This window comes from Ambystoma mexicanum, chromosome 8 (assembly GCF_040938575.1).
Source record: "Ambystoma mexicanum isolate Mex_15411 chromosome 8, UKY_AmexF1_1, whole genome shotgun sequence".
NCBI classification, from domain to species: Eukaryota; Metazoa; Chordata; class Amphibia; order Caudata; family Ambystomatidae; genus Ambystoma; species Ambystoma mexicanum.
In genome coordinates this window covers 1348987760-1349015458 of record NC_090929.1, presented here as the reverse complement: position 1 = coordinate 1349015458, position 27699 = coordinate 1348987760, and positions in this window count along the sequence as shown.

Sequence of the window (27699 nt, the reverse complement as noted above, 5' to 3'; positions counted from 1 at the left end):
TCCTACTCAAAACAGCTTCACTGACCTTCAAATTCCTTAACAATGCTGCCCCACTATATCTTACTGAACATATAGTCAGGACAACTTCCAGCTGCCCCTCTAGAACTGCAAATTCCTTCTGCCTTAACATACCTAGATTTAACCTAACATAATCGGGTGACAGTAGCTTCCCAGTCAAGGCAGCACAAACCTGGAACTCACTCCCACATGCACTTAGAGCAGAACAGACTTACTTCAGCTTCAGACGTAATACTGGCTGAAAACCAATGATACATAAAGTCTCTGCTTCCGCGTACTGTATATTTCTGCACAATCCTCCTCCTCTCTCCAAATGAATAATTATGCAACAGAATCACTATCTGTTGATAATCGTACCTCCTGTATCTTCATACTGTAAGTCTTGTATGTACCTTACAAATGTGTTAACTCTTACCGTGTCACTTGTACTTTGTAACATAAGCCTAAAGGTTTCATGTTTCTTGTACTTGCCTGCTGCTTGCGCCCAGTTACCTCAGGGTTAGGTGTACCTTACAAATAAATAAACAAACACACTCCTGGAGAAACTGGCTATCTCTCAGCTGACCCTCCACACTGAATCTATTGGTTGCTTCCACGACCATCAATCTGGCTTTACAGCATCCAGCTGCACAGAAACTGCTCTTCTGAACACCCGTGAAGACCTGCTCTCAAATCTTGACACTAGCATCCCATCTATCCTCATTCTCCTTGACCTCTCCTCTACCTTTGACACAGTCAACCACGGCATTCTGATTGCACGTCTCCGTGACACCCTGAGAATCACAGGTCAGGCTATAGCGTTGTTAACCACCTTCCTCTCCGACTGCCCATCCCAGGTGTAACTCAGAGTCTTTCAATCGACTAGCACTCTCTCAACCTGTGACGTTCCCCAGGCATCTAATCTATCCCCCTGGTTCTTTAACGTCTATATGGCTGCCCTGGCATGTGCGATTGGCACTTTCACCTCTAACTTCCAGTGCTACGCGGATGACACACAGCTATTTTTCAGGCTACCCTCAGCCGCCTCCTCCTCTTTGCTCATATGTAAATGCCTGTCCGCTATTTAGTCTTGGTGTGCTGCAAACGGCCTCTGTCTCAACGCCACTAAGACTGAGGGCCTCATTACGAGTATTGAGGTAGCCATGCCCTTAATAAGGGCCTGGCTGCCTCCATACCAATTTCCAGTACCAGGTTCTGTGAATGAGGAATTACCAGGTCATTCCAACCTTGGAGGACCCGGTAATTCTTCATGCACAAAACCATCTGGGGTTCTGCTGTGTGTTTTGAAGTAATCCGTGATGCTATTGCAATGCTTGTGCACCCAAATGGTGGCCACTACATTTTTTTCAGTTGTGCAGTGGCAACTTGTGGTGCACTACAGTTGGTGTAGGGCATGTATGTCGTGTTAAACCACCTGGAACAGGAGTTGATCTTCTGGGCCAGAGCAGTCATTTTATTCACAGGCTCATAATTTCTGATATAGTGTGTGACCATACATTTAATGAAATGTGCAAACCAAGGAGGTGCATTGTCATGACAATTTGTAAAACAGCAAGTACATTTGATTGCAAAATTGCAAGATAGCCCAATTGCAAACTATGAGGCTTCCGACACTGTGCTTCAGCCTCCATCAAAATCTCTGAGAAGTCAACTCACATGTGACCTCTGTTCTAAAGCTCTTACATGCACAATCTTGCCAGGTTCGGAAATGCAAACACCTGCTACACGCTTGAATTACTCTGCAACTGTCTTCGCTATGGAGGTAGGAAAGGAAAGTGCTGTGAAGTTGTGTAATTAATGTTCCCACTACTGGGTAACGTGTCCATGGTGAAGAGAAACGTTTGCAAAACCAACTGCTGTAGTACCCACCCCAGTATAGGAATAACCATATTGTACAGTCCCAGTGCCACATTACAAGACAAAAAACATTGAATTAAAAGTTACAAACAGTAATCAACTTTTCTAATTTGGCTAAATAATCCAGGATTTTCCACAAATAATTATTGTAAGTGATCTTCTGCCAACATGATGGCCTGGTTAATGTTGAGCAGGTGTTGTCTGTAGTTGAACTTGTGATATTTTTGGCCATAATCAAACACTTCCATAACACTGCCATGAAGCAATGTGCTATGTGCCACTGTCGTGTATGGGTAGAGCTTCATATTCCCAAGTACAAATTGAGCCAAAATATACACAGCACTAATTATGTGCTCTTCTGGAGTTACCCTGCTTGTTGGATGGTATGGTACAGATGCACCTCAGTCCTTTTGACTTCTTTCCATGTATATGCAGCATATGAGACTACAGTAATGTGGTACCCAAAATATAGTAATAGTCGCCCCTCTGCAAGAAGAAACACAGCTAAATGACCTGTTCTTTGGGAAAGTACCCACTCGAGAGTCCACAGCCACACTTTAGCTCACTGTACCTTTCACAGAAGGGAAATATCCATTTGCATATCAGTTTTTGTCCAGCCCACATGGGCAGTCCCGCAAAGAAATGCCATGGCAATTCTCTTCTGAACAAGAATAGCAACAGCAACCCCAGACAGGTGTTTCAGCCTTGTTGGGCCTCATCAGTGAGGTGGAGCTGAGCCTCTCTGAGCACAGTGAGCAAGGGTTCCATATCTGGATGACCCTAGGAAATTTAGGATGACTAATCCTAAGTCCCTTAAACAATAGAAAAATAGTCTCAGCAGTCCTCTGCAAAGAAAGATACAGCTACATGATCTGTTCTTTGGGAAAATACCCACTCGAGAGTCCACAGCCACACTTTAGCTCACTGTACCTATCACAGAAGGGAAAGTCCATTTGCATATCAGTCTTTGTCCCACCCACATGAGCAGCCCAGTACCAAATTGCTATGGCAATTCTCTTCTGAACAAGAGTACCAACAGCAACCCTAGACATGCATTTCAGCCTTGTTGGGCCTCATCAGAGAGGTACAATGTAATATAAGACATTGAGGGTTCTGAATCAAAGTGATTTCTAATCGATCAAAAGAAGTGATTCTTATGAGAATCTGAGATTTGTACCTACACTTCCTACTTGATTTGCAATGCCTACAATTGAAACAAATCTAAACATATCATGCAAATGCTATTAATCAAGTTTTGCTCAAGGACATCTTAGAGATTCACTAGTTATCTCTGGGTTTGTGCCTATTTTGGGCTTTTTGATTTAGGTATGAAGTTGCAGGTGCAAGGTTGATATGCTCATGACATCACTTGATTTGCTCAAGTTAAAATCATTTTGCATCAGTCCTGCGCAGCGTCCTTGAATTATCAATTTTGACAAATCAAGAGTAACAATAGATATTGAAGGGTTGTGCATTTTTCACTTAATATGCAGGGAAATTCTATCCAACAGATTAGCTTTCAAATCTGACACATCATCCTAGCCGAATGTACCAAATGAATACATTAATGGGGAAGATAGCGGACAGCATGAAAAGAAAAGGTAGAGGGTTATACATTTGACAATTCTTTAATAACTTGAAATGATAGCAACCATTCAAAAATAATATTTCCTTTCCCAGATGCACATGGGCCTTCTCCTGTCACAGTCTTCTTCTGTTGGCTGGCTCTGGCACATATCTGATACCTAGACTTTTCATCTTTCCTATGTCTACTCAAGCCTCCTTGTAAAGTGTTTTTCAGCTTATGTCAATTAACTCCATGTAATCTGTGTTAATTATATGCCCTACCTGTTCCTTGTGGTGCTTGCAGTTTTTTTTACCAACATCTGCTACATTTTATATGAATTAACAGCAACACTGTTGGATTATATAGTTAGAGAGGAAATAGTCATATGTGGAAGGGAGATATGAATGACAAACTTATACATTAGGATTACGTTTTGGGAGGCAAACAAATGATCATGTTCTCCCAAAGGCTGGAAAAATAGTTGCATGATCTCTAGAAGAATATGGTTCAAAGGGCTGTTGAACATTCCATAGACTTCTTTGGCACACGAGTCAACAACATATCTGGCCTAAAACTAATCAAGGAACAAGAAGACCCTGTGAATAAGTGTAAAAGCTCTTGCCGGAGAAAATGGCTAGGAAATAAAGAATCCTCAAGTCTTGAAGAAGGTGTGCAATGCTAACGTTTTCAAGTCCACATGGCCTAAAGTGTCCCTATTTTTCCAGGTGCAATCACAATTACATCCTAACCCCTGTTAGAGTTGGCACAAAGGTCACCAACAAGGTGGATTAGGGGATGTTTGTGCAGTGGGTATTTAGAACACCACTTAATTAAAGAATTTCACCAAAGATCATCATCTAGTATGTAACCCCTGACTATGCAGAACCATTAACAATCAACATATACTGATCAATGTCAACTTTAATAGGTGTTCGGTCTTGCATGTTGAGCAAAAATATGAGTGATAAATATTTCCAACTTGCCCAGAAAAAAGTAGCAATATTTCTTATCTTCCTCAAAAGTCACTCAAGTATGGAATTCATAGTTTTGAAGAGTTTTCTGCTCACTGCTCACATCTTCAATGTCCTCATATTAATAATTATATTGTATCATGATATCAAATCTGATGGTGTGTTCCTTTTACATAATCATTGTTTTTCTCAAAATGTGTTACTGAATCAACACTTTATTTTTCAAAATCAGAAAGAAAACCTACCTGCTCTCTGCTAGACAGTCTGGCTCCATGTAATGAAGGATACACAACCAGTATATCATTTAAAAATGCTGGCAAAGCTAATAGGTCTAGCTATATTGAAATAGTTTGTCTGCTAAGCATGAAGATATATTTTCTGTAATATTTTGTAAGGCCCTCATTACAAATGATCCAGTCAGGAAATAAAGTCCCCAGCACAAACAAGTTACCAGCACCTTTTCCAGACCAGGTCCCTGCGCGTCTGCTGCTAGGGGCATGGAACTCCTTCCTGGCCTGACCTGCCGGGAATTGAGGACCCTGCAAGCAGGTTTTTCACTGAAGCACCAGCACCATTACAGGTTTCCCATTCCCATGGAGTCCTATTGGATTCCAAAGGAATGCGAAATAACCATACCGCTGCTGCCTATGTTATCCTGGTAGCACCAGGATGTCAGGCAGTGGTAATGGTGTTACGGGGTTGCCGGTAACCTGCCGCCAACCAGTGGGTTTTACCGGCAACCTTGTAATGAGGCCCCATGAGGTGAAAGAAGGTTTGTATACATACATTTTTATAAAGGGTCCCTGTGTGGGTGATGAATGCTAATGTGGGTGGTAGGCCCTGCCTAGTATTCTTTATTGCGCTGAGGAGCATCCGCCGGTGGGTTTCCCGCCACCCGACAACCACAGAGACGCTGACGACTCGACGCCCTTGCTGGGCCACAGTTCTTCAAACTCTTTTTGCGGTCCAGAACGATTGTCACCTAGGTGCCCCGCACGCCCCTTCCTTGCAGGACGCCTACGTTCCGTCGTCGATAAGCACCACCAGGAACAAAGCTGCCACTTCATCACCGTGGTTCGCCCTTCCTCTCACCGGACGTTCGACGACCCGTGGCTCCTGCCTTAAAGGGAGTGCACTCAAGAAGAGCTGTTGATTTCCCGACGAGCAACTCCACAACACCAGGTACTTTGGGGTTGCTGAAATATTGGAAAGACTCTTGTAAACAATATATGTGCTGGGATTGTGGTATATCTTTATTCTACAGGTTGTCCAGGTGGGGGGGATCTCCACACAGAACTCTGTCTAGTGGTAGTTGCCAGTATTCTGCCTAATGTTCTAACCAACTGCTTTCCTTTTATATCTGTTGTTGGTTACTTTTATTCCTTGATCTGTGTGACACTTGACCAGAGTATAGTTGATGCACTTTAATGAGAACTGATAATAATTGTGGTACCACTTTAGAACTGTATATATTTGCCATTGTAGATTTTCTGAGCACAAAGTGAGTTATTGTGATAGTGTACATAACCATGAATATTAATTATATAAAGACTGTTCTAGTGCATCTAGTCATCACCTATTTTCTTCGAAACTGAGGAAACTGAAGTGATTTTCTCAATAGGATACAGTCTACTTAATTTTGAAAAAAATTGAATCCAATTGATTAACTCATATTGAACTTTTGATCAGGTTGTGTAATTGACAATTCCCAGACACAACCACATATGGGAGTGACTAAGGTGGACAGTGAGCCTAGGCCTTTCTGACCCCATGCTCTTTGGTATGAAGGCCCTGTTGGATATTTTGTGTAATTTGGGGGTCTGGCGGTATTTTCTTATCGCCAAAAGAATAGTGCTAGTTTGGTAATCACTTATCCTTGCATTTAGATTGGGTTTGGCCTCACATCATTCTAGTGACCATACTTTGTTACACTATATTGGAGTATTTAGTAATATGTACTATTGGCGGTATTTTGTGGTAGTAAATTACTTAGTGGTGAGCATAATTTTCCTTCCCTACATTATAACCCCATCATACACAAAACCTTACTTTCTATTGGAATACCTCCTAGTGATCTATAGAGGGTCTTGGACCTATGCACAAGGGGACCAACAATTTTATGTAGAGTGCCACCTACAGCCTGTTGCCGGTATCACTGATTTATTTACACCAATGATCTTTGCGCCCATAGGCATCATTACTGGTTCATAGACCCACAGTAATCTATACGCTGTATTATATTCCCCCAAACAACATGCAAGGGGGAAGACACACATACCCCTATTACTGCTTATACTGTTTGTTATTCTGTCTGCATGGGCAAATTGGCAAATGTATTACCAAAGAACACAAATCTTCCCCATGTCTGCATATGCAATTCCCAAAGCAATGAAAACTCTGAAGCATTTGTTTATATATATCTTATATTGCAGACAATTACAATGTCATGATACAGTTCTTACCATTTACATTTCAGCATTACCTGTAATAAAATAAGAAGAGAAAAAAAAAACAACGGATACAGTGCAAAGAAACCCTTTTCAAAAACAGGCATAAGATTTTATGATTCTAAACATGATGAATGAAAAAGCAGGGGATTTTCTTTTTACTTTGCTACTCTGACTGCCTGTTATTTTTATATTGCTCTTGCTCATTCGTACGAAAGCACACAGTGACCTCACTTAACTGCTTACTGAAGATTTGTAGCTCTCTCCCACACGACCTTCCTTCACTCGCCTTGGAAGAACAAGCCCAGTCAGCATGTATTGCCTCTGTAATCTTGGTGTCTGATATGCACAGTGAAACCTCCAAGCCAGTGCCAACACCAAGATCATCTGTCTCCCGAGCCCGGCAAACACCAAACTACCTCTCCCTCTCACAGTTTTCCCCCAGCAGAGCTCTGCACCTTCCCATTTTGCCTACGTAACAAATCTGCAGATACTGTGCTCCAATCAGGTTGAAAGGCAGCATCAGCCTTCACTTCTGCACAATGGGCTCTTTACCTAAGAAGCAACTGTATCTAATATCATTTCCTGGTATGCAGGCTCTCTGCTTGCTGCAAACACAGAAAGAGAATGAAGAAAAAAATAAAACTCCAGTGCACGTTTGAAAAACGAATTTCAGAATATGTATTTTCACCTCATTTTGTACATGGAAATGACATTATAATGTTAATAAGTTAGCACTAGTGATTAGTAATTGTTAATTAAATCAGTCAGTTATATAAATAATATAGTCTCCTATGCATGAGGTATTCCAGAGAAGAGAAAAAAAAATGTTGGTGCACTTTTAAACTTTGCAGCTTCACATTTAGCTTTTTGCTGTATTATATATACATCCTGCACCTTGCATGTCTCCAGCCACATACTCACATGTTATACCGGCATCATAGGACTGACTATATGTTTGTGCCACATTATTGCTGTATTAGTTATATATATTATATATTAGTACAGCCCTATTCAATGTTGGTGCTGTGGTTACTGTGAACATATAACCTGTTTGTAAAATTTGAGATATAACAAAACAAAAGTGTTGAGACAGTGATTTGATTTTATGAACATATTTGGCCAAATGAGGAGTGAGTTGGAAATGAATCTTCAACTGTGTTCTGCAACTTAAATAGAGATCTCTGTAGCAGGAGTGTTAAGTTATGTTCGTGGTATTGAAAACCCTCCCTGTCAGCTGAGTTTCCCATCATGTGCCTTATACAACTGTGATAGTTTTGTTTTTTAAGCACCAGTGGTATGTGTTTTAAGTCAGTTTGTTTCATTACAGATATCAACCAATTTTAAACTTAGTATTGGTCCTGCCATGAATGAGGCAGTCCAGTCTAAACTGGCAGGTCACAGCCCTTTCTCAAACGGTCTGTATCTAAACATGATAAACCATAGCTGGGACAAGATAGCACTTTTACAGTAATCTTTTAAAATAATATCTTCCATATAAATTTCAATCATAATAAAGCTGCACTTCTCTTAAAGTGCAAAGCACATTATCAAAACATAAAATAACCACATATATTATATTCTGTTAGGTTATTTCAAGATTTACATTCTGGTAAACTTCTGTTTTATTCTTTAAAAATGCTGCATGTGATGAGGAGGAATGAGACAAAAAGCAACAGTAAGGGCTCCGGTCTGCTTTGCATAAAATCAAAGAGCATTTTGGTAACATGGAAATGACCATGCAGCTTTATGTTTAACAAATGTGTCTCTTTCAAAAGGGTTGTATTTTTGAATCACAGAAAACATAATACTCACTGCGCTTGAAGCTCAGTTCTTCTTCACAGCACTCACCCTAACATTAACATTTGTGCAACATATCTACCAATCCAACAGCCTTAGTCTTTGAATGTGATAATAACATGACTGCACGATTAGTCAATCCACTGGTGTCCAGGGACCATAAGGAGATAATGTTTCCTTTCTCCTGTGCAAAATTTTAGCCAGGCCTTTGTGGAAGGATGGTTGTTCACGTGATCATATGACAATGCACAGCCATCCTGGGAGTTATATTTATGCATTGGAAAGGCAGTTCTCAATCATCTTTAGGCAGGGTGTGGCTTAGATCCTCATCTCTATTCCGTGAAATGAAAATGAATGCCCATGTTCTGCTCATGTATTATATTTTCTAGTGGACATTCTTTAATGATTGCTGATCTAATCTAAGGAATTGTGTTATCAATCCTGTGCTGTTTACACGAGCAGGCAAGGGGTGAACTGGTGCTAGGCCTTGTCTGTTGTCCATTCTGACTTTAATGTCACTATCTTGGTGAATAGTAGACACTGACGGGATGTCACAACATACATAAAATTGTCACTTTTCCTTATTCAGAGAACCATACTTTTTGAAACATTCTGGTTCTGCTGTGGACAACGATAGGTCTGTCCAGTAGAACATTAGAGATGTTATGAATGTAGAACACTTTAAGAAAATAAAATTGGTTGCAACATCAGAAAAATAACCTTCAGAGGACAGAGAGAGTCCTTGCCATCAGCAGGTTCATAAGGATTCAAAGATAAGTTAAAATGCATCAGAATCCCCTCAGGGAAAATGTGGATACGGAAAAGTGTGAAAAGTAGGTATTTGGATTTGTGTATTTATTTTTGCACTTATTTTCCATCATACATGTCTTTTTTTTACCTTAAATCAAAGAATGCATTTACACAAGAAGGAGCAATTTGTTTGCTTTGATTAAGTATTGGAATCAGCACTGGATAAACATAACTTTACAAATACCACAACATATCTTCATGTGGAGCAGAGTTAAAGCAGCAGCCAGGCAGCATGAGAGACATTTTACTCTACGTTTGGTCTGCAACACCAGAGCACACAAAATCTGCGGCCCTGTTTACTACTCTTAAATACAAGCTAATAGTTCCCGGACCACCCGCAGCACATGACATCAGTATTAATGTTGATCAAAAGGCAGACAAGGGAGTCCAAGTAAATTAGCTTTAATCAATACCACTGCGATTTCTCAGACCTCAGTAAATACAATGGGTGACATCAAACATCTCTGTTTCTCAACCCATTACTTTACTGGCATCTCACTGGGCATAGTCCTCTGGGTATTTTATACTCACAAAGAATACCAACGCTAGATGGCATTAAATCACTGAACCTTTTAGTAGTGGCTGTCAGACAATGAGGCATGCTGCCAGTTTCAAATCTCCTACCATTCACCTCTTTTGCTTTGGACCAAGACCTTAGAGGCTAAGTTCACTGGCATTGTTGAACAGTAGGGAATCAGAAAAGAAATTCAAGTCTGCTAAGTTTTTCTCAGGACTCCTTGCATCATCAATCCCCACCACCCCTCCCCGATCTCGATAAATGGAAATCTGCACTATACACTTGTTTACTACTTATGTCACAAAGCATTTAACACTATCTGCATAAATAAAACATGAACGAGTTAAACAAGTACATTATTTGCAATTAGCACCAACCTTCTACCACATTCATTGGCCTCCATTCTTCCTCCCTAATGCCTACCCTAGCAGCATAGTTGGCATGTGAGCGTGGCAGTGAACATCTCACCTCACTCTAGTTGAATCTGAATGCAGTTCTTCTCTGACCACTTTCTATCGCTACTTTTGGCTCACAAACACCATGGGCCTCAATACAAGGTACGAGGTAGCCATGGCCCTGTTAGCGCCATGGCTACCCCCTTACTGCATTCCGGGTCCGTGTTCCCATTCCGAACTTGGAGAACCCGGTAATTCCCCATTCCAGGAACCATTCCTCATTCCAATTTGAGCACCCATAGGGCTCAATGGGAATGGGGAGGGAGCTAATAATGGGCCCGCTATTAGCAGGCCCGTTATTAGCTCTGAAGTCCCTTAACGGGTCCCTTCCATAACGCCTGGTAAAACCAGGCATTAAGGAAGGGACCCGCTACGGGACCTCAGAATAGGGTGGTAAGGGATTACCGGCACTGGTAATCCCTTAGCGCCCACCTCGTAATGAGGCCACATGTGATGAAATCAAAGGTCTGCATGCTTTTCGGGCAACTTTTATCAAATTTAGAAATCTGACCCATTCACAAGGGATAAACGGGACTCACAGTCACTTTCACCATTGATGGCAGTGCAGCAATGCTAGTTTGGGAGTGAAGGCCTGGGCTTGGGCTTGAGCGACACTGAGGAGATGAACATGCTCCAGAATCCATGTAGACCTGTACAGTAACACAATGGAAAAACAGAAGTGTTGCATATATTCACACCAGCCCCAGTGTCTCAAAAGACATTGGGCCTCATTATGAGTTTGGAGGTAGCCATGGCTGCCTCCAAACCGGGCTCCATTACCGGGTTCCTGCAATGGGGACTTACCGGGTCATTCCGACATAGGAGGACCCGGTAATTCCTCCTGGCAGGAACCATTCCCCATTACCATTTGAGCCCCCATAGGGCTCAGTGGGAATGGGGAGGGAGGTAATAACTGGCACATTACAAGTGTTCCCACTTTCTACTGTGTCCAAATGGTCAATGGGTCATTCCGAGATTGGAGGTAGCCATGGTGCTATTAGCACCATGGCTGCCTCCAGTACCGGGTCTGGGTCCGTCCGATCTGGTTGAATGGGGACTTACCGGGACATTCCGACCAGTGCGGACCCGGTAAGTCCCCATTCAACCAACCATTCCCCATTCCCATTTGAGCCCCCACAGGGCTCAATGGGAATGGGGAAGGCGCTAATTACAGGCCCGCAAATAGCGGGCCCGTAATTAGCACCCTGGTACCTTAGCGGGACCCGCTATGGATGTGTGGTCTGACCACACGTCCTTTGCGGTTCCCGCTAAGGGACCTCGGAATTGGGTGGTAAGGGTTTACCAGCACCGGTCTCCTTACTGGTGCCCGGTAACCCTTACCGCCCAACTCGGAATGAGGACCTATGTCTCCCAAGTGTAGCCCTATCAAAGGCACTAGGGAGATATCACCTAACATCACATCATTTATTTCCCTGAATGATCTCTGAAAAGCCAGCCCATGAAGAGAAACACATTCCCCTTCACCCGTCTCTATCCCTGTCTCAAGCATGGGTAGGGTCAGAATGCTAACCATACCACACACCTAATTCAGAGCAGAAAGAAGGAGGGGTACATGCTGCTGAACTCTGGGATGTGTTGAGCCCAGGCCTCCAAATTCTAGTCCTCCTGTATAAAAGATATCATCGCTACTGCCCGAAGGTAGGCAAAGTGTTGAATTTCTGTTTGTGTGTGTAAGAGAAAGATAGAGAGATATTCTGAGAGGCTGTTTAGGTGCACGTGTTGTAGTGGTGTGTGAATGTATATATTTGTGAGTGTATTTGAAGATTCATAGTGATAGTTTCGACAGGCAAAGTTTCGACATACACAAGTTCCGACACAAAAGCATTGAAAAAAAAGTTTCAAATGTATTTTTGGGGGGGGGTTAATGGGGGATTCCCCTCACCCCCCGTTTTCTTTTTAAAACAAACTTTTTTTATACACGAAATTTAAAAAAAAACATAACATGAAAAAAAATGCATTCAAAACTTTTTTATTCGAAACTTTGTATTAGGAACTTTTGTATGTCAAAACGTTTTTTTTTAAAGTATGACTAGACACCGTATTTGAATGCTACGGGTAAATGAAAAAATTGAGCATGTGTGTGTGGTTAGGGGTTTGTGTGTGTGATCATGAGTGATGAGGGAACACATTGGGGGTCATTCCGAGTAGGGCGGTAAGGGTTAACTGTCACCGGTAACGAGACCGGTGCCGTTAAACCCTTACCGCCCTATTCCGAGTTCCCTTTACAGGTTGGTACTTAACGCCTGCTTTTTGCAGGCGTTAAAAAACCAACCCGCAAAGGGACCTAGGAGCTAATTATGGCACCGTAATTTACGGTGCCGTAATTAGCGCCTTCCCCATTCCCATTGAGTCCTATGGGCAAAAAATGGGAATGGGGAAGGGCCCATGGTGAATGGGGAATTACCGCCCCCGCCAACCTTGGAATGGGGCGGTAATTACGCCATTCACCATGGCGGAGTCGGAAAGATAACAGCGTCAACCAAGGCGCTAATAGCTAATAGCGTCTTGGTTAACGCCAGGGTCGGAATGAGGCCCATTGTGTTTACTCGTCAGTGATCACAGAGTGCAGCGGGTGAAATGCCAGCATCAAACACTCACATTGTCTTTATCTATGTTTCCAGTAGTGTTACTAATATATCTGGAATAATGGACAAAGGCAATGTGAGTGTTGTGATGTGGAGGGGGTAGTTACAGTGATAGAATGTGCATCCAGTCTGGACATATTTTTTACATTAGCAAGGAACTTCTTCTGGCGTCAAGATTAACGTCAATATGATGAGTATTCATACGTGACCATACTGTCCTACATTGGTGAAGCCAACATGGATATAGTGTCTTACTGGCATGGCATTTGTTCCTGGCTTCAACGGTAAAACCATAGCAGGAGTATGATCTTGTGGGGTGGGGACGGGGGGTGGAGGGGTCTGGCATAACTTGGCAAAGCCAGCATGGAAATGTTTTCATGTAGCATCTTAAATGACATTATGGGCAAAGCCAACATGAGTATGTTCTTATAAGGGAACATACACATGTTTGCTTATATTGGTGCAGACAGCCATGGACATGCATGGGCACAGCTAGCATTAATATGTTTTTATACTGGCATATATGTTTTGAAGGGCATCATAGAAATGTGGTGAAAAATGTTTCTGTGCACTGGCATAAATAGTATTTCTTCATGTGTTACTCTACAGCACCGATTGCAAACGGTGTGATTTTCATTGCCCAATCTTTCACAGAATGTGTGCTGTGGAATGCTCCCCTTAAACCATGTTTAACTCATTATTCTAAAAAATGATCTCTGGGCCAGAACCATAGCAGTCCCCCAGCCCTCTTCCCCCCACCCGGAAAGATGTTTGGTGTGTTTTGTCTCCCTCGAAATGCAATTCACTTGCGAGCACTGGATTTGAATAGTTGCGTGTCACTAGACACGATGATTGTTTGCTGCATATCAGTATGAGTAAGTGGTTTTAAAACTAGAAAACATGCATATGTGTCAACCTCATCCACTTAACTAGGAACCCAGTTCAGAAGTGGAACAGGATATTAGGAATCACTCTCACAATATGCCCTATACTCTTTATGACAATCCTGCTAGAAAAGCAGCTATAATGAAAGCCAAACAAGCACCAATAGCAGCTCATTCTACTTAACATGGATCACGACTGACCACAAAACAAATCACATGACAGAGATAGAAAAAATACATGCTGAGCCGAAAGTGTGTGTTATTTACAGTATTGAAGACCTGCCCACAGAATTAGTTATGGAAGATATTTTTGGGGACAATGTTATACTTTCCTAATTACATTTGATACCAATGCTACGATTAACTCCATATATATTGATTTGATAGAGTTCATTGGTAATAATGATGTAAAAAGAGTGAAGCTATTATTAAAAAACATGTTTGGTTCACCAATTTATTTTGGATAATGTATACTTTGCGCAAATAAATGGTTACGATGTGCAAGTCCCAACGAGGCAACCTATTAAAGGTATGACCTCTGGGAATTGCACACTTAAATCAGTAGTTCAGGTTATAAGGATAAAGTAAAGTTACAGCTCTCAAATTGTAACGGCTCATGTACATTTGTGCAAAAGGGGGGCAGAATGTACAATTATTTTACTTTTGCTAATGAGTATTGGGCATGGCTTCCTGCCATGCTGGCACAGAGCGCACATTCTTCCTGATTTGTCAGTTAGATATTGCCTAAGGCTCTTATGTTGGAACATGAGGGGGCACATGAAACTTCTAAAGGATGAGTCTCTGAGAGAGTGGATGAGTTCTCATGAAGTCTTCCTACCTTACGTAACATGACTCACGTTGGGTTTCCATATTAACGGCTTCACTACTTTTCATACCTCAACCATAAAAAATGACAAAGGTCGCCTGAACGTGGGCGTGGTGATTGGAGTTCAAAATTGCCTTTCCGCTTGTAAAGACTGGAGGGGGGTTATCTGTACTTCTGCCCACTACAGATCATGCACAGAGCATCAGAGCCATGGTTCTCTAATGGTAGCTATGGATGAGAAACTAAAGGCTAAGACTCAAGGGAGGTGATGCAGGCTGGTTTCTAGGTACATTGAATCCCCAACTCCCCACAATAGAATGTCCACACACTATGTTAGTTGATAACACAGTGCTTTTATTAAAGGATAAACGTCAGATAGATATATACAAATAAATAAGACTCACTTTGTTCTAGAAATCTAATCAGGTAACTTAGCTTAATATATATAATTGGTTATTTGTATAATTATATAATTGGTTATTTACAACAAGCTTAATACCGAGAGGTTTCTAAGCATGAACACGGGGATGGAACTTGTGGTGGTCCATGTGGTCATGCTTCCAAGGCAAGTGTGTTACCCCTAAGCAATCCTCCTGTGATACAGCTCTATGTGGTACCACTGTTACCTTTAAATAAAGTTATGATGCACCAATTACTGAGAGTTAGTAAAAGGTTTTAAAACTATTAGTCAAGGGTTAACCTCATAAACATTACTGTAGAAAGGCAGTTAATGCTTAGAAACTTGACCAAATGATTTCTTTAGTGTAAAAAGTCAATACTGTGTGAATATCCCCCACAAGGGCAACCTGTGAGGAAACATTACGGTATACTGTAAATATGTACATTAATAGTATGCTTCTGTTTCTACAATTCCCACTACCCCAACGACCTGTGAAGCCACATGAGAACAGTATCCAAGACAAATCTGGGACCCCTGGATAATTCCTGAGGATGGAAGAGGCTCTTCCTCTGCACAGTAACTTGGGTGCCTTGGAAAGTGAAGTGGCAGAGTTTATCTGCTTTACTCTATGATGCCCCTCAAAGATGGACCACCCCTGGAAGAAGGAGTTGCTGGGATGTCGGTTTTGAACAGGAGAAGGGAACCAAGCAGTATCAGAAAGGCAGCAATGCGGGTTGGTCACAGCGGTCTCTGTTGTCGGGGTGTTACGCTGGCTTTGGATGTTCCACAAAGATGAAATTTGCTATGGACCTCAACAAAGTTTTGATGGTGAAGATAAGTCCCGTAGTGGTCATTGGGGACATTCGGTAATGACGGGTGCAGACCCTCACCTAGTCCTGACCTTCAGGATGTTTTCTTCAGTGTTTGGTGGTGCGAAAACCACCAGCTTGCACTCCTTGGCATGCAGTGACCCTGGATCTTTTCCAGTGTGGACAAGTGGACAGATGTTGTGGATGCAGTGCCACTTGAAGATTCCTTGCATTACTTGAAACTCTGAAAGTTCCGGGCCTCACACAGCACTATGCTGGGGTTCCCCTTCTTCTGGACAATACACAACAACTTGGCTTCCAGCGTTCACAAACACTCCTCTGCATCTTGGATGACACAGATGGACTTTTGGGGCTCAGGATGTTCAGGCACTCCACTTCTGGATCCACAAAAGCACCTCTTCGGGATGGCAGACATACAGGACTAGTTTCTAGGAAATGTCGGGTGAAGAGCAGCAGTTGCACAATGTCCCCTCAGAGCTATGGAAAAAGGTCACCTATCCAGGTTCGCTCTGGTTCAGTCCTCAAATGAGCAAAGCAGCTTTTGAATTTGATGAAGAGTTGCAGCTGCAGACTTCTTCCTCGAGCTGAATTCAAGAAAGAAGTTTCTTGAGACTTCATCTTCTGCTTCCGTTTCGACTTTCAGTTTCTGACAAGGAGGTAAGTGAGGAGTCCCTAGTTATGCACACATGTTCCTCATTCACTCAGGATGTGCCAGGCTCAGCCAGCTAATCACACAGTATGCATTCTTGCAGCTACTGATCATGTTCACAGGGATTCAGGTTATTAATCCAAAACCAGACACCCAAAACACAAGATGTGGATTGGAGACAACTGTCAAGCCTTTCAGAACATTCACTGTACTCACTCAGTTTCAGTCAGGGTGGGTTTAGGCAGGATGCCAGTCATTGTGACACACAACCAACATCAGTCATCCACAACACATGATGTGATTTTTCTTCTCTCTCCATTCAGGCAGGTCCCACCACTGGGGTGTACTCACAATAGCAATAGCTGGGAAGGTGTGTGCAAGTCTAGCAGGGGCAGCCCATATCCATATATGGCCCTTCCACCCAACACAAAGTCAGGGGAAGGAGACAGAAACATGGTTCCTCAGTACCTTGATAAACAAGGGGGAATGGCAAAGGAACCCAAGGAAACCAAGAGGCCACCGGTGGCTATCTTGCCTTTGTTCAGGAATCAATTTATTCCTTTGGCAGGGCATGGGTGTCCCCAAAAGGAACGATACCCAGAACCACTGTCAGGTAAGCATGTAGTTGCCACAAGCCCATACCCTGCTCTGTAGTCAACACACATGTACCCAAAAAACACACAATAGGGGTACAAGGGTGTACCCCTACCCATGGGTTCCATAAGGGTATCCCAGGGGTCTTTGTTCACCAAGAAAGAAATTAGGAGCTGCACTGCCAGGGGTCCCAACTGGACTCATGTGCAGAAAATAAGCAGAGAACACAGTCTAAGGAGGTTGTGGGACAAGGACAAGGAGGCCCTGTCCCTTCAATGCATTTCTAGCATCACACTGATGAACAATTTATGGAGAATACCACAGGGAGCTATTTCCAGGCAGTATCAATACGTTATAGTGAGAAAGAGCTGACAAATTATAACATATTATTGGTTAACATATATGCACCTAAGGGGCAGAATATGCATGGATGTTTAATCTCTAAGTCACACAACTTATTTGAAGCCTGGCTTGACCAATATCCTTTATCACCAATAGTGTGTGGCAGAGATTATAAAGACAAATACCCCCCTGACTGCCTGATGGGTGATACCAATGGCCTCGATTTAGAAAACATTTTGTAGTTTTGAAAAAAAGTAAGTATGAAGGACAGGCATGGATAGAATCATTTTTGGAAGGGGTCTATTAATGTTGAATGGGCATAATGATAATGATATCCCTGGATGGTCCACTAGTAAAGAAGGACGCTCAGGTACACTCAGGTACACTGAGAATCGATAATAGTGTATATTTTCATGTCCTATATGAATTCGAACTTTGCAAAATCTTTACAAATGAGGTTAACCCCTTAAGTGACCATGCCTTCCTGTCCTTAGAAAAATAACAACAGATTGGGCTTGTCCTCTGGATTTAATGAATGCTGGGGGTGCTGAAACCAATATATGAGAAACAAGAATAAACTGGTCCTACAAAAACGTATGAGCCTTTACAATATACATGTGTCATTCTGAAAACAATTTGTTTAGGTCCTGTGACAGCAAACTAGGAAATGGATAACATTTGTCAATATCTGGGAAACGTATGTAGATTAATAATCACTTGTTCAACTAGTCACTCAAAGAGTATGTTTGCTATCCATGTGAGTAAAACGACAACAGGATCCTATAACAGAGGAGATAAAGAATGTTTACAAAAAGAAACTTAGGAAATGTACACTGGATTTGGTTGATTCAGAAAGCTACAGGAAGCCAGGAGACGAGGGCAGGAGCCTTCTCTCCCCAACCCTCCTGATACTGCATACAACGGAGGAGCCCCATCAGCACTCACAATATGGTGAGATAGTGAGCTTCAACCAGAGTCAGAAGCCTTGCTATTTTATTTGTGTAATTCTCACTTTGAGCAGAAAAGCACTCTAACAGTGCTAACAAAGTGTCTCAGGGCTTAAACCAACACACAGCTGGTGTTGCAGCCATCCAATTTGTAAGGTGCCATTACTGGCAACGTGTGTAATGGCTGCGCAAGGCATTCGCATGATTTCGAGGAAGCATCTTTGAATTTCCATGCCGCAGATTCTGATTGGCTGCCCTCAGCTACCACTACCCGAACCGGGAGGCGGAAGCCGGCCTTTCGGAGAAGGGCAGTGGAAAAGGGCCTATCTGTGCCTGTCCTTGACGAGCTGCTGCCTGGTCATATATTGCCAATACTTCCTTGCATATCTAATCATGAGTACATTTCGTGAGCGCTGCCCTGTTAACTTGTAGCATCCAATGTGTTAGTAGTACATATATTGCGCACTATTCAGTATCGAATGAGGCCTATTCAAACGACTAAAGATAAAATGCCCGGAACTTCACTACTCTGGTGACTCCTCACCCGTGTGTGGTTCCCGGGCTCTGCAATCAGGTCCCTCTGCGTAATTTACATTTTTCAACAGCAAGCCACTGCCTGATGCAGTAAAACACAATTGACATTTTGGTGAAACACAGGTTTGCGGCATACTCAGGTGTACTGTATTGTATACAAGGGAACAAAGAACGCACGGAATGGACCACTTCCAGCCCATTGACTCTGTAAGATGTCTTGGCCCCCATAGTTAATTTACCCACTCATTTATTGTTTTACTGTGTACTTAATGACCCAATGCACTATCGATGCATCATAAGATACCCACAGACTACACTGCTATACATTGTGCTTACTGTAAGAGCACTGCATCACCTTCCTGTGCATCACCTACTTTTGCACAATGCACCGTTACTTAGGTACACCAAACTAAACCTTTAATGCCATAAACACCATCTGCTATGTGCCAATCTCCACTATTCTAATGCAATGTTATAGAATTGAATTTTGGGTAACGCTAATGTTCTCACTCATTGTAGATTGTAAAAGAGCATGGCAATTGTTCCCACTATAAATAAGGTTACCTCTGTTGATAACTGGTAATGTATTGCTCAGCATGGCCAATGTTTATTTGAATTGTACTATGCTGCATTACTTATGCGCAGTGCACCACAAACGCTAACTCTTAAGTTAGTCAGCCATTTCTGTTCGAATGACCAATTCCAATCTATGTTCCTAGCATTGTATAGTGGCTTATTATTATAAGGGGCTTTCTGCAAGAAGCACCTAGGTATCAGAACGACTTTAGCCATATCCCACTCTGAACATAGCCATGTTAGACTGGCTATTCATCACCATGTTCCCATTCTGTGTTGTTTAAAACTGCATACCATGTACAGGTAGTCCTTTCCTTAGCTATATAAATGGCCATGCTAGACTGGTCTGTCACCAACATCAACCCATTCCCTGCCCCATGCCATTCCTTCCCTCTACGCCACCATTTCCGCCCACTCAACATTATGCCCATAACTCTACTTCTATTAGTAGCACTCTTAGTCTAGAGCCTACCTCCACCTTATTATACATGACATCTCCTGCTCACATCCTAAATACTTCAGACTACCCCATACTCAATCCATACAGGGCAACACTAGACTTTATCGCCTGATATCACGTACCACAATACACCCTCACTGCCACACTCCAGCTATTGTGACACCTAAACAGCCCAAGCCTAAAGCCTATCTGCACAACAAAAAGTACAAGACATCCATGGCATCGACCACCAAACAAGCACCCAGTGCCGCACACTTATGGATTCCCACCACCTTTGCTGCACCTGAACTTGAGCCGCCAACTAACTTTAAAGGCCTCCTTATCAACGCCCGATGTCTAGGAGCCCATGCCATTGAGATACATGACCTAATTATTGAACAACAACTAGAACTACTAGTAATCACAGAATCCTGGCTCCACCAAGCATCTGGACCTTTGCTAGCTCTCGCCATCCCACCATAATACACCATCCTTAGGACCGATAGATCCCATACTCAAGGAGGCAGAGTAGCCATTATAGCTAAAACCAATTTACAATAAGATCCTGCCCCCTCGAAGACATAGTAGGCTATGAACACCTACTAGTCAAATTTGCAACTAATAAGAAAACCACAAATAACCTTGTGGTAATCTACAGATCACCCAATATCAACACTCATCCAGGCATAAATATACCTTTGCTACTAGCCCCTCTCATTAACCCAAAAATTAAATGCATTATTGAACTTAGGCTTCAACAACAACCAAGACCATAAAGCAGAAGCCCTACATTCAGCACTCAAGGATATGAATTTCACACAATTGGTGAATGCCCCTACCCATATTAAGGGCAGAACATTCGATTAGATGCTCTCACTTTATACTACGCTAGTTATTGAATCAATCACACCCCTTGGCTGGATGGACCACCACAGTATAAAATTCACCCTTATGTGCAACGAAACCTGCCCTCCTAAGACCAAATTAATGGACACCTACAAAACCAGAAACACTCATAAGATCACAGCTAAAAACTAATTTGGTCAACAGTGACAACCCATGCATCCTTGCAGATTCCTACCACAAATGCCTCACTGCCTCTATTGACGTGGTAGCACCGTTAACAACGAAAACGCGACGTGCTGACAAAAGAACGTGCTTCTGGTTCAATGAAGAGTTAGTATTGCTAAGGCAAACTAAACAATCTCTTGAACACGCCTCCAAAAAACGTACCACTATTCATTCTGCCTATGCTTTTAAGGCTGCAAACAAAACCTACAGCGCCAATTATCACCCACAAAGCTAATGAATATAACACTTTCATTAGTAACGCCTTGTTGGACTCTAAAGAGCTTTTTTCTATCCTTAGAGAATTGGAAAACCCCACCCTAGTCACGGCCGCTGCTAATTCCAGCAAAGAATGGTGCACTACCATTCAAGAAGCGTTAGCCTCCAAGATCGCCTTGTTACAAATCAAAATAACCACCAAAAGACAAACATTAGCTGATAAAAATGCCTCTAACAAAAACAACCTCACAAAACGAAAATACCAACCTACTATTCGACTACACCACAGTCACCCAAGAACTAGTGACTGACGCTATCTCCAAATTGAAAGCCTCTAACTGTAAAGGGGATAACGTCCCAGCTCACCTAGTTAAATCTTGTGCACCTACCCTCACGCCTATGACCAATTTCATCAATGCTTCCTTCAATACCAACATGGTCCCGGCCAGCATCAAAGAAGCTTGGGTCACCTCACTTCTAAAAAAAACAACCCTTGACCCTACTGTGCCTACGAAGTGCCGACCTATAACCACAGCCCCGTTCTTGCTCAAAATCATAGACAACATAGCATATACACACATCCAAACCCACCTGGAACAAAACCAGCTCCTTGGAGCTAGACAATGTGGCTTTAGGCCGCACCACAGCACGGAAACGGCACTCCTTGAGCTGAAAATCCAGATGGATATCATCAGAGACTCAGGGAAACTGTGCATACTTCTGCTGCTAGACCTGTCTGCAGCGTTTGACCTTGTGGATCACGACACATTGTGCTCCACTCTAGCTAATGACTTCAATTTTTCGAAAGATGCCACCCTGTAGGTGAAATCCTTCCTAGCCAAACGTACATCTAGAATCTCCATAGGGAAAGAAGCTGTCAATCCCACCCCAGTCCCAATTGGGGTACCGTGGGTCTTGTCTCTCACAAACCCTACACAAAGCTCCTCTTCTTGGCATTAGACGACATGGATGCCATCTACACCAACTTCGCAGATGACACCCAGATTGTCATACCTATCTCAGGGAATTATGACCAGGACACTCATACCATCAATAAAATGTATGCCATAAATAAAAAAAGAAGCCATCAGACCGCTGAGATCCAACGACAGTCTTCTTCTTTTGATCCGCCACTACAAAAATACTAGAGCTGAGGGTAGCAGCTTCCAATTCCTGGTCCCCAAACATTGGAAATCCCTCCCTCTTAACATCAAAAATGAGGAATCCTTCCACGGCTTTAATGAATTGCTATAAACCTGGTTATTCGACCAATATTAGTAATTTGACATTATGGCCAAATCTAGTCTGCTTTCTCAGGGCCAGAAAACCACCGTAGCCCCACAAGAGGCCAGTTTCAGAAAAATGTAAATACAAATGATTCTTGCACTGTTTTAACCTATGTATCTAAATATAATTGTAATTTCTTTGCATAATGCCTAAGCTGTCTATAACCATGCCATGATACCCCAGGGTCTGGGCGTGTAACAAATGTAATAATAATAATAATAATAATAATAATAATACGCCCAAAATTCTGTCAGAATTATACAAACTGGTTGGTTCACTACAAGTATGTAGAAAGACCAGGGATGAATGAAAACATGGTAAAGTATCCTGCAATGAAAGACTTTTGGAATATGATCAACTCCAAAATATTATACTAGTATTTTCCTACTACCAATGTCAGGAGAAACTTGGTGTAAAAACTGTACTCATGCCCCTGTCATGTGGTAGGACCCATTCCACCACTGTGCAGTAAAAGTAGCGCATGAGATACCATTTCTTGTCAACATTCCCCTCATATAAGTAAGCTAGCATTGACCTGACAATAAGAAACTACGAGAAAGTGGTTCTAGAATGCAGTGCCTAGAAGCAAGAAAGCAAGTAATGTTCTATATAAGCTTATATAGCAAAGCAACATGACATAGTTACAATATAGCGCATAGACAAAAGGCCAGTCTATACTACATAGCAACAAAATGCTTCAAACAGCAGGGATGTACTGAAAGTGCTTTATTGCGCAGGCCTGTATTGGCCTTGTATTGCAATACATGTTGCCATTTTCATTATAGGAAAATGTTCAGCGGTTCTAAACAGTAGTAACATTTATACATGCATGCATGTAATCATGTTCCTAAATGTAGTTATGAGCAGGACCGTGTAAGAACCACATATGATTAAATCAATGCACTGGCAGGCCATGATTTAGAATCCATTTTATTCTCCATATTAAAGGCGAGATGAGGCAGCCCACAGACGTGTACATACAAAGGCCTTGACCTAAGTCTTAGATTGAATACACAGCTGGACACGTGTAAACCTGTGAAGTGACTGATATTGTCACCTAGTTATGAACACTAATAAAACGATTAGACACTTTCGGAGTGCCCTGCAAAGCTAAGAAATGATAACACAGACACTTACCAAAGGATGTGCTCCTCAATTGTTTACCTACTTCATACAGAGGGGGAGTGTTTTAACAGCCATGCTACACAGCTTAGTATTAGAAGTTAGTGTCCTGCCTCTATGTTTGATGGTGAGGGGCTTTCCAGAAATACCATTTCAATATCGTGACAGCTCCCATGGGGTCTGGCTTGCTGGGTGTCTTGCTGAGATCCCGAGGTTCTGACGTTCTGTGGTATTGAGACCCTGAATACAGGGGGTATGTGTATATACACCTTGTAAACCATGGGATTTGCTTGCTTGAACAATGTGCTTTAGATGTGGTCTTTCTTTGTATTCGAATACAATAGAAATGTGCATGCATAATTAAGCAATAGAACCCGAGCGTCGGTCCTTACCTATGGTACCCGGGCATTACCAGAGTCGGTAATGCCGCTGACGCAAGTGTTCTATTGTAATTAGTACCATGGCTCGCAAAAATTGCGTGACGGGGGCACTAAAAGCTTTTTTTTTTTGTCCCGAAAAAAAAAAAAAAAATGGCCGCCGCCATGGAAAGGGAAAACGGAGTCCGATTTCCCTTTCCATGGCGGCCATTGGGAGCGGACTCGCTGGGAACACAAGTGTTCCCAGCGCGTCCGCTCCCGGAAAAGGATGAAAATGAAGGTAAGTGGGGTTGGGAGGGCGGGAGTGGGACGGGGGAAGAGGGAAAAAAAATTTAAAAAACGTACCTGCGTCACCGGCGGGGGCCGGGGGAAGCCCCCAGCCGCGTGGAGGCACAGAGCGGGGATGGCCCCGCTCTGAGTCTCCACATGGCTGGAGGCTTCCCTCGTCCCCCGCCGGGGACGCAGGACCAAGAAGGTAAGTTGGGGGGGGCGGGTGGTAGGGAGGGAAGGGAATTTAAAAAAAAAAAAAAAAAGACTTACCCGAGTCCCCGGCGGGGGGCGAACGCAGCCTCTCAGCCGCGGGGAGGCTCGAAGCGGGGATGGCTTCGAGCCTCCTCATTGGCTGAGGGGTTACCACGCCTCCCGCTGGGGACAAAGGCCATGGAATCCCAACGGAGGGATTCCGGGCCGGGTAGGGACCTGGCGAGAGCCAATCAGAATGCTTGTTGCATTCAGATTGTCTCTCGCCGGGTTAATAATATGAGATAGAAGTTGTATTGACTCTTATTGATTACTGTATTGTTCAAAGCTTTTGGTTTAGTTTGGAGAACCACAGAGTAGGTTTTTAAATGCTTTTTTTAGTGTTACTTTGAATTGTGATTCAAACTGAGAACAGTCGTTAGGATTGGACAGGTCTTTCTGTGTCACTGTTAATAGAGATCTGATTGAGCCCATGCTTAGCAGGTCTGGACTTTCTGTGTTGAAAAACTCATATTTTCTGAAGCCCCATTCTTGGGAATTTTAGACTGGTTCAAGTACAGGGATATGACTTGTTATCCTCAAACAAATGTGATTTATTTTATGTATGAATAAAGAGAGGATCTTTTGTTGATGTTGAAATATGTGTTGGAACAATATGTATATTGTTTATTGAAGAGGGAACTCAACAATGTTTTGATATTTAAACACAAGTCCTTCATTTTACAAAGTGGTCATTTGGGACTCTGATATCTTGATAAAATGACATGTTAATTACCCACCAGGTGTTATGTGATGTAGAATATGCTTCTCTCCCTTTCTGTCTCTCTCACTATCTACCTGTTGTATGCAGTAGGTACAACATCATAAATGGGTGGCAGAGCTCATGAGCTCATCAGTAATTGGTCTTAAGTATCCAGGTTAGGTTGTTCACACAATACTGTTACAAACAGAAAGGTTTGCTATCAGAACAATACTGTAACATGTTATAGTGAGGTGGGGGCAATACACCTCTATACTCCAATACATAAATGTGTACTGTTGCAGCAACACATTTCTGCACCGAATCAAGGCAAGGGGAGAGGTTCCCTGGGATTCTAATTTGGTGTCTGATAGCTTCATTGTTGCATTCCAGAGTGCTAGAATGTACTCCCAACCACTGGAAGCTGGAGAAGATCTTTTCAAATTCAGAGCTCAGCCTTGCTGGAAGTGATCCTAAAGTGGGACAGAGAACACCCCTGTTATAGTGTATTCCCTTTCAGCTTGTTGTGACATTGAAAAGAGTTTGTGTTGGTTTTCAAGACATCGTAATAGCCATACAGATTATGAAAAACGTGCAGGGCCCGACCTGTTGCCAAAATCTTTGTTAGAATTCCAAGCAGAAATATGGGCCACATGGTTGAGACCCCTGTTTAATTGAATTATAAATAGGGGAGTCATACCTTCATATTATAATTCCCATTAATAATACACATCCAAGAAACAAGACAGGTGCCTGCCAAATGATTTTACTATCAGTATTGTCTTTGCATCCCTAATTTTGTCCCATATGCAGGAGTGGGTGTGGACAGCAAATATTTTACAACATCATGTTGACTTTAGACAAATTTGCTCTACAATTTATAGCATTATGTTCTTAAATACTATTTGCAAACTGCACGCATTAGGAAAGACCTTGTACATTTGTGGCTTTTATTGACTTTTCTGCCACTTATGACAGGGTGTGTTGCCAATGCTTATGGGGTAACCTGGCTGTGATTAATTGAATTCTACCTCACAGGAGTACATGGATGAGTAAGGGAAAACATGGGCCACTCCGCCCTCACACTTCTACAAAACAAAACACAGTGCAATCATAAAGTAAAAAGTGACAAAAAAGAGATATACCGCCTTCGTCTTTTGTGGTAAAACGGACCAAGGGAAGGCTATATTCTTAAGAGGAGTGTGAAGATGAACCAATACTGACCCAAAAAGCACAGAATCACAGAGTCCAAAATAAGCAGAATGTCCAATCAATGTTTCTATAAAACAATAAACGTTGTAGTTAAACACACCATCTGCAAGTATAGCGAAAGGGATTACTGTACAAAAACCTGCCACAAAGCAAAGATCAGAGAATATACAACAAACTGAAGAAAGCACTCTGAGCATAGTTCCATGGCTGGTAGGTAAGATACTACCATAGAAAGAATACTGGGTTGAACACAGGAGCGATCGTGACCTAACCAGTCACTATGGCACAAGTGGACCACGGAGGCAGTTCAGTGTCACAGTACCTGGATTCAGTTCTTGATGGGCTGATGCACAAGACCCGGGTTCGAAAAAATGATGTGAGCTGATTAGGCTTAGTTGGGCACATAGCATCGTGGAGGACCTGACAGCAAACGGCCGTCGAACATGGTCAAATGCACGCACTCTGTGCAGTCGAATGGTGGCAGTCACTTAATGTAATGTAAGCCTTGGCGGCCCAACAATGCTACACAGTTGGCCAGATGAGTCAGGCTTTGACCACTGATAGAGGTTGGTGAGTGATGCTTCAGCGGTTCGAGTGGTGATTGAGGGTGCGTCGATGTGCTATAAAAGAGGTGCTAGCAGGGCCAAGCCATAGTTGTAACCCCCAGTTAGAGTTGTGGAATGACCCTCCAGAAATCCGGTTCAGGTTACGGTGTGAAGTAGAGGGTTTCTGGCAGGCATGTGTTAGGCTTTGTGGGGACACAATTCTGTGCCTAGTAGAAGAAAATACAATAGTTCTGCTTTTTGGAGGAACGCAGACAGCAGCACCAGCACCTTCCCTATTGTTCAGTATGCAGAGAACACAGAGCAACCGGTTTGGTGTGGGAGAACAGGGAGCTGCGTCTGGTCTGGCCCTCTGGTTGTATGAGGCTATTCGAAAGGAGTCAAGGACAGGATACACGAGTTCATGGTCTACTATGGTGACTTGAATCTCGGTTTTAATGACAACCAAGATACCAAAGCCACTGCCCTTCTCCTGGCACTAAATGACATGAATTTCTGTCAACACATCAATGTCCCCACTCACACCAAGGGCAGAACCCTCGATTGGATCCTCTCCCTCAACA